Raw genomic sequence first — 11,157 nt, forward strand, 5'->3', positions numbered from 1 at the left:
AAATTGTAGGATTGATTGCTTTGATTATTGGTTGGTTAACGTCCAGTGGAAAATATTTCATGCATGTTCAGGACGAGAACAAGTTAACAATAAAAAACAATAGGTAGGTTTTGCAATAGAGGCAGGGCATCCGCGATGATGGTCGGGAAAATTTTAACTGACACTATACATGTATATATATACTTGTATACTTGTTCTAAAAACTAATTTTAAGAAAGAAACTTTCCGGGCCTTTTTCAACGCCTAGTATGCGAGCAATATGGACCTCAGAGCCCTAAAAGGTAACTTTGTTAATTTTCTTTCAGTCGTTTTGTCTCACAACATGTGCATGTACATTATTTCCAACTCAAAACTAAAAAAACACCGAATACCCATGCAAGCGTAAATTAACACGAATATAAAATCTAAATGATTTCAAGATCTAGCTTTTTTACAGTCTCTTGCCGTTTGAATAATAAAAAGTCAGCAGCTTGCATGTAAATTTAGAGAAAAATTATAACGGAATCAGGGAACACGGAACCGGTCTGACTACAGCAAGCCCCAACTATCAACTTGCGTTTGTAGACGCAAGTGGATACTCGGGGCTGGCTTTATTCAGACTGTAACGGAATCTGAATTTTGTTATTTTATTTTAACTTTCTAATGCTTCATTCCGATGTTGTTGTCCGTCCTGAGTAGACGTGGTTTATACGATTACAAAGCTGGCACTGTATTTTAAAATATTTCCAAACATATATCGAATTTACTCTGTACAGACCAATGAATTTCAGAGACTGTTTACACATGGAACACAGGAAAAGTTATTCGGCTAAATAACCACTGTTTTACATTCCATATAAACAAACTGTTTTCTGTATGATTTTCAACGCCTGCTTGTATTGTGCTTTTCCCCCTAATTATATCCGTATTCTCATCCAAATAAATTTGTCCGCGCGGTGTTTTCGATGACCATTTTAAAACGAATTAATAGTTGTAAAATTCCCCGTTTTTTTCACACATCATCCTAAGCTTCTATAAATTAGATTTCTACTTTCAAAACAAAATTTCATGGGGATACGGCGTGAATCATGAATAAGTACTAATTGCAAAAATAAACCAAGGTTTACTTTTATAAATTGTTATTTGGATGGAGAGTTGTCTCATTGGCACTCACACCACATCTTCCTACATGTATATCCATACCAAGAATAAAAATAATGTGATAAAACTGTGTCTGTTATGCATAAGAACATATATAGATAAAGCCTGCAGATGCTTAAATATCAAAGAAACAGAATATTTAAAACGTAAATTAATACTTTTTAAAGATTAACAATGAGCAGAATGATTGCAGGAAAACGATAAAACAATCTATGTCAAATAACCGCTACGTATTGCATTAAAACTCTCTGCACTCTGCATCTAGGGAAAGTTTCCGTTAAAAATGCCACACAAAACCCGCTGCATTGGCTTACATGTGTGAACGTTATTCGATAACGTCAGGAACGATAACTCATGGCGTAACGTCATTCGGTATCGTGTTACCTTAATAAGACGGAAAACTTGGCCTGATTAAATGTGACATATCCTAAGCTACAGTGTTAACATAACAATAAGTTATCCTGTTTATTCAATCGATACATTTTGATCAAGATTCAAATGCATGTACTGCACAAAACAAAAAATAACAAGGGCATACCACGTTGATGCTTATATTAAAGTTTAATATTTTTGGTGCACATATTTCTAAATAGCACAGAAATATTAACACCATTATTTTGAAAAATACAACTTTTGACAGATTTGTTTTAATATAAATTGATCCAGTTTTCTGTTACTCTGTAATAATTTGGAATTTATTTTTTCAACACATATACATCTTTTTTATACATATAAAACCCTTGCTTAACATAAATGACATATATAAATATTTGCCTATAAACACATGAAACATGATAAATATCTAAATAGTTTCAGAAAAAAATTGAAATATTCTTTCTATTTTAAAAGATAAAGATCCATAACAATAAAGTTGATAGTTTTAAAATTGTCCTCTATCAAAATTGTCATTTTCAACATTGAGGTTTTTCAATTACTGATGTAACTGCTGAAATATCCATACAAGTCAAACAAAGGCAGTAAACAATGGTTGTCAAGTTGATCATGGTCAAACACGGTTGATTAGAGCATGGTCAACCATGGTCAGATGTATGAACATGGTCAACCATTGTAAAAAAAAATGGGGAAACCATAGTTGACCCTTGTTTTCAGCCCATACATGGTTGCATTTTGACAGGGGCACAACTACAAAATTTTGTTCGCATCAATTTAGGGTGCCACCATGTCCTCAAATATATTGATATGTGAAACATTCAGTAGTTTTGATACCTCAGGCTGACTTGTACAACAAAATAATTGACTGCATCAACATGATCAACCTTATCTGACCATATTTGCACTTTATTATGTAAGTATGTATAGCCGCATAGTATATCTGCAATTATTTTTTATGTTAGGATCGACTATTGTATACAAATGACAGCAATATTGGACCACAATAACTTCAAAAATTTCTCCGCATTTATTTAGAGATCCAGTATGTCCTTCTTTTGTTTAATATATTGATACGTAACCAAGTTTTAGTAGTGTTGATACCTCAGGCAGACTTGTACATCAACATTATTTGAACTTATCAACCTCAACTGAGTGTTTTTGCACTTTTACAGATAAATCTATATATCTGCATACTAATTCTGTAATATTTATGGCAGGATGTATTATATTTAACAAATGACTGCAATATTGAAACACACTGACTAAGAAATTTGGTCTGCATCAATTAAGATTGCCAGCATGTTCTCCTTTTGTTCAAAATATTTATACGTAGCAAAATTTCAGTAGTTTTGATACCTTAGGCTGCCTCATTTAACAAAATTATTTGACCGTACCACTGACCATATTTGTACTTTAGTATGTAAATAACCAGCAATTAAAAATGCAACTTTTTTTCATATTTTGATGGATTAAGTCGAGGATTATGACAGGCAATGGGCTTAGTAGTTACCAGGATTATAATTTAGTACGCCAGACGCGCGTTTCGTCTACATAAGACTCATCAATGACGCTCATATCAAAATATTTATAAAGCCAAAAAAGTACAAAATTAAAAAGCAATGAGTATAAAAAATTTCTTAGCGCAATATGCAAGACGTAGACACTCTTTCAGAATGATTAAGGTTGTGAGGTCGTTGATACACATCAAAATTAAGAAACTGAATGGGTATATCAATGCCCATGCTACCTCAATCTTTAAAGACCAAAATGTTGCAAAACACTTATCCTACCTTCATAAAAAATATGTTGCTATCCCCGCAGATAAATCCCCAAACAACCTTGTATTTGCTTATGGTTTTTTTGAAAAGAAGTAACGGTTTTAATTTTAATTTCGCAAATTTTTTTTTATGAGTATAGCAATATTTAGTATCTATAAAAGAAGAAATTTCATATTGTTGAATCCTCAAGCTCAATCAATTTAGTAGACAATTTTAAAACATTATTAGAAAAATACATCACTCACTATTTTTATTTTTCAAATCAGAGAAAAGAACATTTCTTTATAGAAAAAATATTTTATATTGGACAATCCCGTTATCAATGTAACAGATAACCATACAGACATATTATATTAATTATAAACATACTAATATCTGAACTTATATTGAATTTCTATATGTTTGTAACTGACTATATGTAACTGTCTGTTTGTAACACCAGGTACTGTCTGGTGAATGTTTCATTGTACATATTTGAATACAATTGTATCAAGAGAAAAAATGATTAAGATAAATGACGTAAAAGTAAGAGGTTCGAATCCCGGAATTCTCATTGTTTTCTCATTCTCTAGTTTTTCCTGTTTTTTGTTCTTATTTTGTATGTTATAGTGGATATTTTTTGTAATAAAAGCGAGTTTATTGTTGACTATTCCACATATTTGTCCATTTTTGTTTATAAGATAAAATTAATATAATATGATTGCAACTGTTTTATCTCATAATTTTACAGATGTTTATTTGCAAATTCCTATGGTTGAAAATCGTGATGTGCATACAATTAGGATTCTTGTTAAAACTTTCGGAAACATACTTATTATGTGCACCATATATATTGTTCTGTGTCGGGTTGTTGTTCCTTAAAATAAGGCTTTAAATAAAGTTAACACTAACAATGACTATTGCCCTTTCCTCGATCTTGATAGCTATATCATTAATGGAAAGCTTAATACTACAATTTATGATAAAAGAGATAATTTCTCATTTCCTATCGTTAATTATCCGTTTTTAGATGGTGACGTTCCCTTGTCACCCTCTTACGGTGTGTATATATCTCAACGTGTACGATTCGCTGTGTATGTACAAATATTCTAGATCAATGAGAGAAATTTATGTTTTACTGAACAATTATTACACAAGGACTTTTGATATCAGAAACTAGTCAAAATATTTACTTAATTTTATCTTCGGTATCAGGACATCATTCGTAAACTCAACATACAAACTCCTTATATTTTCAGGTATTTCACATTAAATTTTTTTTATGGAAATATTATTTATAAAGCACAAAAAAGTCAGTATTAACCTCAGAAGATAACAAAACGTTTAAATAGATTAATTAAGAAGGGATATAGTTACGATACTGTTGTCAGGTCATTAAAGGTTGCATATTTTTGCGTTAATATTGATTCACTTATATGGTCTTTGCATCGGAACTAAACACTTTTATTTAAAAACCAGTTGTTGGCATGACACAGGTTATGTACTTCTCATAAATGTTATGATGGTATGATACTAAACCCCTAACAGGAAGGCTTGTGCATGATATTCATATGATGAAGACATAATCTTTCAATCAATTTAATTGAAATCTGGAGCTGGCATGTCAGTTAACTGCTAATAGTCTGTTGTTATTCATGCATTATTGTCATTTTGTTTACTTTCTTTGGTTACATCTTCTGCCTTCAGACTCGGACTTTTCTTGAACTGAAATGCAATGTGCGTATTGTTATGCGTTTACTTTTCTATATTGGCTAGAGGTATAGGGAGAGGGTTGAGATATCATAAACATGTTTAACCCCGCCGCATTTTTCCCTTGTCGCACGTCAGGAGCCTCTGGCCTTTGTTAGTCTTGTATTATTTTAGTTTCTTGTGTAAAATTTGGAGTTGAGAATGGCGTTCGTTATTACTGAACTAGTATATATATAAATATAACAAAGAACAGGACATACATTTACATGTCATACGAACAGGACATACTTCTGATAATATCACCTTTCAAACAATTGAGGTAAACCAAAATTGGGACTCCGAAAGGAGAAAACAGAGATAAAGGTTATGGATGCATCAGCTACGTACTCTTGAACCTGATGGACTTAATGAGAGGGATGAAAACAGTTCTACCCAAAACCAAAGGAATAAATCATGAAATTCATTCTATTTAACTAAAACAACCATTTGTTTAATATCAAAAATTTTTGTGTACAATAAACGGCAAAAATATGTTTCATACAGAACATCAATCAATATGTTAAACTTTAACACAAATTTTGTGTAGCTCAAGCTACAAAGAAATTTTTTGTCATGCATCCGATTTCACCTAGATAGATGCACACGCCCGATGAAACTAATTTGTTTATCGAAATATTGCGTGAATAATATATAAAATATAACAACTAGTTTTATAACACCCATTAGTGTGTTAAAGTTCCTTCTTAAACACTTATATAATTTAATTTTGTAACTGCATTAGTTTATTAACAAGCTGATCCACACCTAGATGGATTGAATGTTGATTGTTGCTATTTTTAGACACTATATATATATATAATTTGCGAAAGCAAATTTTACAGATCTAGGAAGAACATAAAATTTGCGAAAGCAAATTTACAGATCTAACATTGTTGGGTTGATGTTTAGACGAGTTGTATATGCATAATGTACACAGCCATGTATCACCTTCATTGCTGGTGATCCGATGGATAAATCTGTTGTAGAGTTGTCACTGACTCAGACGTACTTATTAATATAATTATTTTCTGTGATTGTATCTTGCATTAATTTGTAGGATCCTTTACTATAACAATAACATCTCCATGCCTTATATATCATGTACTGTAGTACGCCGCTAGATTAAAACTGACGAGGAAAGGTAACACTAGTCCACCGAAAGCTTTATTTTAGTGAAGCACAGGTGGTCGTGTGGTCTAGCGGGACGGCTACAGTGCAGGCAATTTGGTGTCACGATATCTCAGTAGCATGGGTTCGAATCCCGGCGAGGGAAGCACATAAAATATGCGAAAGCAAATTTACAGAGCTAACATTGTTGAGTTGATGTTTAGACGAGTTGTATTATATATAGCAAAAGTAAATAAACACGGTGTACAGAATGTATATAATAATATTTTTAAATTTGCAAACTACATTTCACATCAAATAATAACAGTTCGTTAAAATATTGTCACTAGCGCTTTCATGCCTTCTGGCAATCTTTAGGCGACGTTTTAACAATGTCCTTGACGACACTGCTGTTTGTAACGTTTATTACGTTACAATAACGGTAAGGGGAGATAAATCAAACGTGTTTACGTAGATCCGTTTAATTTTGGCTGAAAGTCCTTTATAAAGTGTGCTTCCTTTGCCAGTCTTTTATATTTGACATACCCCTGGTTCATCAACTTTCTGCTCAGATACTGGTGACGTTTTACAAACTCTGAATAGGAGCTGCAAGCTCTTGAATACCGAATAAGTTGGGAAATGTATATTCCATATGCAGGTGAAGTTGGTATATTACTTCTAAGGTGGGGGAAATTGATAATTTCAAAATTAAAATCGTCTCGGATATACGGATATACGGTAAATTTTCCACTTCTGCACGTTATTGTAACGTAATAAACGTTTCCAACGGCAGTGTCGTCAAGGACATTGTTAAAACGTCCCCTGAAGATTGCCAGAAGGCATGAAAGCGCTAGTGACAATATTTTAACGAACTGTTATTATTTGATGTGAAATGTAGTTTGCAAATTTAAAAATATTATATATATATATATATATATATATTTGTTTAGGGGCCAGATAAAGACCGCCTCCGGGTGCGATAATTTCTCGCTGTATTGAAGACCTGTTGGGTACCTTCTGCTGTGGTCTGTTCTATGGTCGGGTTGTTGTCTCTTTGACACATTCTCCAATTTCATTCTCAATTTTATAACAATATTGTTCCGATGCGTTGGGATAACCTTTCTATCCGCCTTCTTTTTAAAAAAATAATTGTCATTTCTTTTATGATATCTTAATGTGTTTGTATAGGGCAGACCTGTCCTCTGGACTTGTAGAACGCAGATTTGTTAACAAGTCTAATCTTGAGCAGACCTGTTGATAGGTCTGCAGCAGTTCTAAAAAAGCAGAGCGTAGGTCTGGTCCACCATCGACGAAGTTAACTTGTCTGCTTGAATATGTCAGGAAGCCATAAATGAAAGATGATTACATTTTTTTTATCAAATTTAATTTCTGTTTTTGATTGCTATGCAGCGGATGGCAAAACAGAACAAAAGTTACATTATATACATAGTTTGTTTAGGGGTATCACCAAAATATCACAAATAAGTGAAATAAGCGTCATAACAAAATATTCCGTGATTCGAACTTTCATGACTCGTGCAACAGTATCATTTAACACATTGACGGGTTACCGGTGGACGGCAAAATACTGTAAAAACGCATAGCATGATCCACAAAAAATATTGAAGTAATTGTTTGGCTTCAAATCTTTTTCCTGATATTAATGCCATGTGTTTTGTCTCTTGACAACAGGTCACATTTCCTTTTTAGCTCATCTGGCCCAAAGGTTCCAGTGGGTTGTTTCCATCACGTGGCGTCTGTCGTCCGTCGTCGTCGTCCGTCGTTAATTTTTACCAAATTATTCTCCTCTGAAACAACTCGACTAAAATGAATCAAACTTAACCACAATCTTTATTTGAGTATACAATTTAAATATGTGTCCGACGACCCCGCCTGTCAACCAAGATGCCTGACATAGCTTAAAATAGATCAAATGGGTAAAATGCAGTTTTGGATTATATCTCTTTAAAACTTAAGCATTTAAAGCTAATCTGACATGGTGATAATATAATTATCAGGTAAAAATCTATCTGCCCTGAAAAAGTAGGACGAATCAGACAACCTATTGTTGGGTTGCTGCCCCTGAATAAATAATTCTAAAGGAAATTTGGCAGTTTTTGTTACTTATCTTGAAAATTACTATGGATAGAGAAAAACTTTAAATAGCATTAATGTTTAGCAAAGTAAGATTTACAAAAAAAATGACAAACATAATGACCAAATTTGTTAATTTACAAACATGACCACATTTGTTAATTGACACTTTAAGGAGTTATTGCCCCTTACACTGAAATTTAACAAAAACACATGACAATGTAACAAACACAGACACGTTCTATTAGATAACAACTGTCATATGTATGTCTTGGTACAGGAAATTCAAGAAAACATAAATAGTGTAAATCATATGCTGACGGAGGATTACAAAATATTGATTTTAAGTGCTACATATTTCTAAAACCGTTACAAATCAGATTGATCTCAAAACACATCGTGACTTGGATGGAGAGTTGTCTATTGGCACTCGTACCATATTTTTTCTATATTGTTTCTATATTCATATATGATGCTCACACGCCTTACACATCATTTCAAATTACGTTGTTGTCGACACTAAAGATGGTAGAACGCATATACTCACATACTCTTCCTGATGACGTTTTTGTTGTGATAAGATTATGTTGATTTTGATTCCTATGAAGTGTAATGCGGATATTTAATATATATATTTCTTTTATTTTGGCAAATGTGTTTTGTCTTTAACTGTTTTGATGGTTAATTGCACTTTTGACATTCAGTTAGTTTTCTCTCAAATAAGCTGAACATTTGTGATAACATTTTAAAACGGTACGAACAGATTGGGATATCTTAAATCTTTGTATATAGATAGTGTTGTCCAAAAGTCATATTACCTTTTTGGACTATCATTACATTTTCACACTTATCTAACATTATGTTGTTAGGTCTTAATGTTATTAATACAATAAAGGAGCGTGGGAAGTTCCCATTGTAATATGTTTCCAAAAACTTTCAAAACAAATATGACTTTCCTATGTGAGGGAAGGGGTTTGGATTCCGTTAACATGTTTAACCCCGCCACATTCGGAAGGTATGTGCCTGTCCCAAGTCCGGAGCCAATTATTCAATGGTTGTCGTTTGCTTATAAATTAGGCCGTAAGTTTCTCGTTTAATTGTTTTACATCGTCATTTCGAACCTTTTATATCTAACTATGCGGTATGGGCGTAGCTCATTGTTGAAGGCCGTTTGGTGACCTATAGTTGTTAATTTCTGTTTCATTTGGTCTCTTGTGGAGAGTTGTCTCATTGGTAATATTGTTGGATTACCAAATATCCTACTCCACATGAGGTGCAGTATCTGTTTACCCTTCCAGTTTGTGTTTTGGTTGTTCGTATTGCTTAGTATTTAGTTTTTATATTGTTTCTTGTGTATTATTATTTGTCTGTTTGTCTTTTTTTTGTTTAGTGATGGTGTTGTAAGTTTGTTTTCGATGAGTCAATGAGTTTGGCTGTCACTCTTGTATCTTTCGCTCCTCTTTTGTTTGTGTTTAATTTGAAAACGTTCATGTTGCATCAAACGTTTTTTTTCAGCTGTACGTAGAACCTTCTGATAGGTAAACTAGACACCATGCTTAAAATGATTCACATGAAGAAGAGGAATTTGCAGGCAACAGTTGTACGTCTGGTTCCATCTATTGTATCACTCGGACTTGTTTTAACTATGATCTGTTACATTTACCCTTACGTCAGATCCTTGACGCTTTATGGAAAACCAATTGTGCTACGGGTAACACGAAAGTAATTCGTCAAAAGATTAAAACTTTCTCAACTCTTCAAACATTCCACACAAGTATGCCAAAAACTTTTGAACTTAATCAAACAGACAAACAACAGAAATGTACTGGGTGCTTCTCAGAAAGCATTCACTTAATAATCGATAAAATAGAAATTTGTAACCCTAGTAACAAGTATATCGATATACTAATCATGATAACGTCTTCTCCGCAAAATAAGTTGAGTCGAAACGCTATGTGAGATACTTGGTTGAGGCATACAAAAAATAACACAGGAAATATCAGATACGTATTTCTACTTGGAGAATCCCCAAGGACTAAAGAATTAGAGAAAGAAAACTTCCACACAAAGGATATCATATTGGGAAGTTTTAAGGACGCATACATTAATCTGACTTTTAAAACATTGATGGGTTTTCAATGGGCAAACAAACGATGTCCAAATGCACAGCTCGTTATGAAAACGGATGATGATGTGTACGTGCATAATCCTGGACTAAAAAAAGCCATTAAGGAGAACGCCAATGCGTTACAGAATGCCGTTGGAGGAAGATGTCAACATATTGCAAGTCCTGTAAGAGATAAAAGATCCAAGTGGTATGCTTCATTTGAAAGCTATCCAGAAAAAACATATCCGGGTTATTGTTCTGGTACTGGATATGTCACCAGTTTGAACGTTATCACAAAAATAGTTAAAATATCAAAAAGTGTTCCGTTTTTTAATCTGGGAGATGTGTTTGTTGCTTTGTGTATAAAAAAAACTTGGATTACGTTTAAATCCAATCACCGGCTTTATGTTAGCCTATGATTTTGTCAATTGCAAAAACAACGATAATAAATTAGTTACCATTCATCAAGTGTCAGTCAGCATATTGAGACGTATTTGGGAGATACCTTGCAATGCAAACAAAGTATGACTGAACCATGAGAAAAAAATCAATGTAGGTTGATGCTTTCATAGATAAGTATATTAATTATAATAATAAACAACGTATTTAATAGTTAAAAATTCATTTGGATTAATATCCGCAAAGCTTAAAAATAACAGTCTTATATTTTTTTATAGACTAAGACAGCTTTGGCGAACTTGAATCATGGGGATCATATTTAGTATGTTCATATCTTGTGCCGTTTAAAGCCGTTATAATGACACATCAAACATGCTGGCGATCCGATGGATACATCTGTTGTAGAGTTGT

The 11,157-nt window shown here is 33.1% G+C and overlaps 1 pseudogene; it reads left to right on the forward strand.

The window, feature by feature from the left end:
• Positions 1 to 8,079: 8,079 nt before the first annotated feature.
• Positions 8,080 to 10,875, forward strand: LOC143063164 (beta-1,3-galactosyltransferase 1-like; annotated as a pseudogene).
• The last annotated feature ends 282 nt before the right edge of the window (positions 10,876 to 11,157 follow it).

Source organism: Mytilus galloprovincialis, chromosome 1 (assembly GCF_965363235.1).
Source record: "Mytilus galloprovincialis chromosome 1, xbMytGall1.hap1.1, whole genome shotgun sequence".
Taxonomy (NCBI): Eukaryota; Metazoa; Mollusca; class Bivalvia; order Mytilida; family Mytilidae; genus Mytilus; species Mytilus galloprovincialis.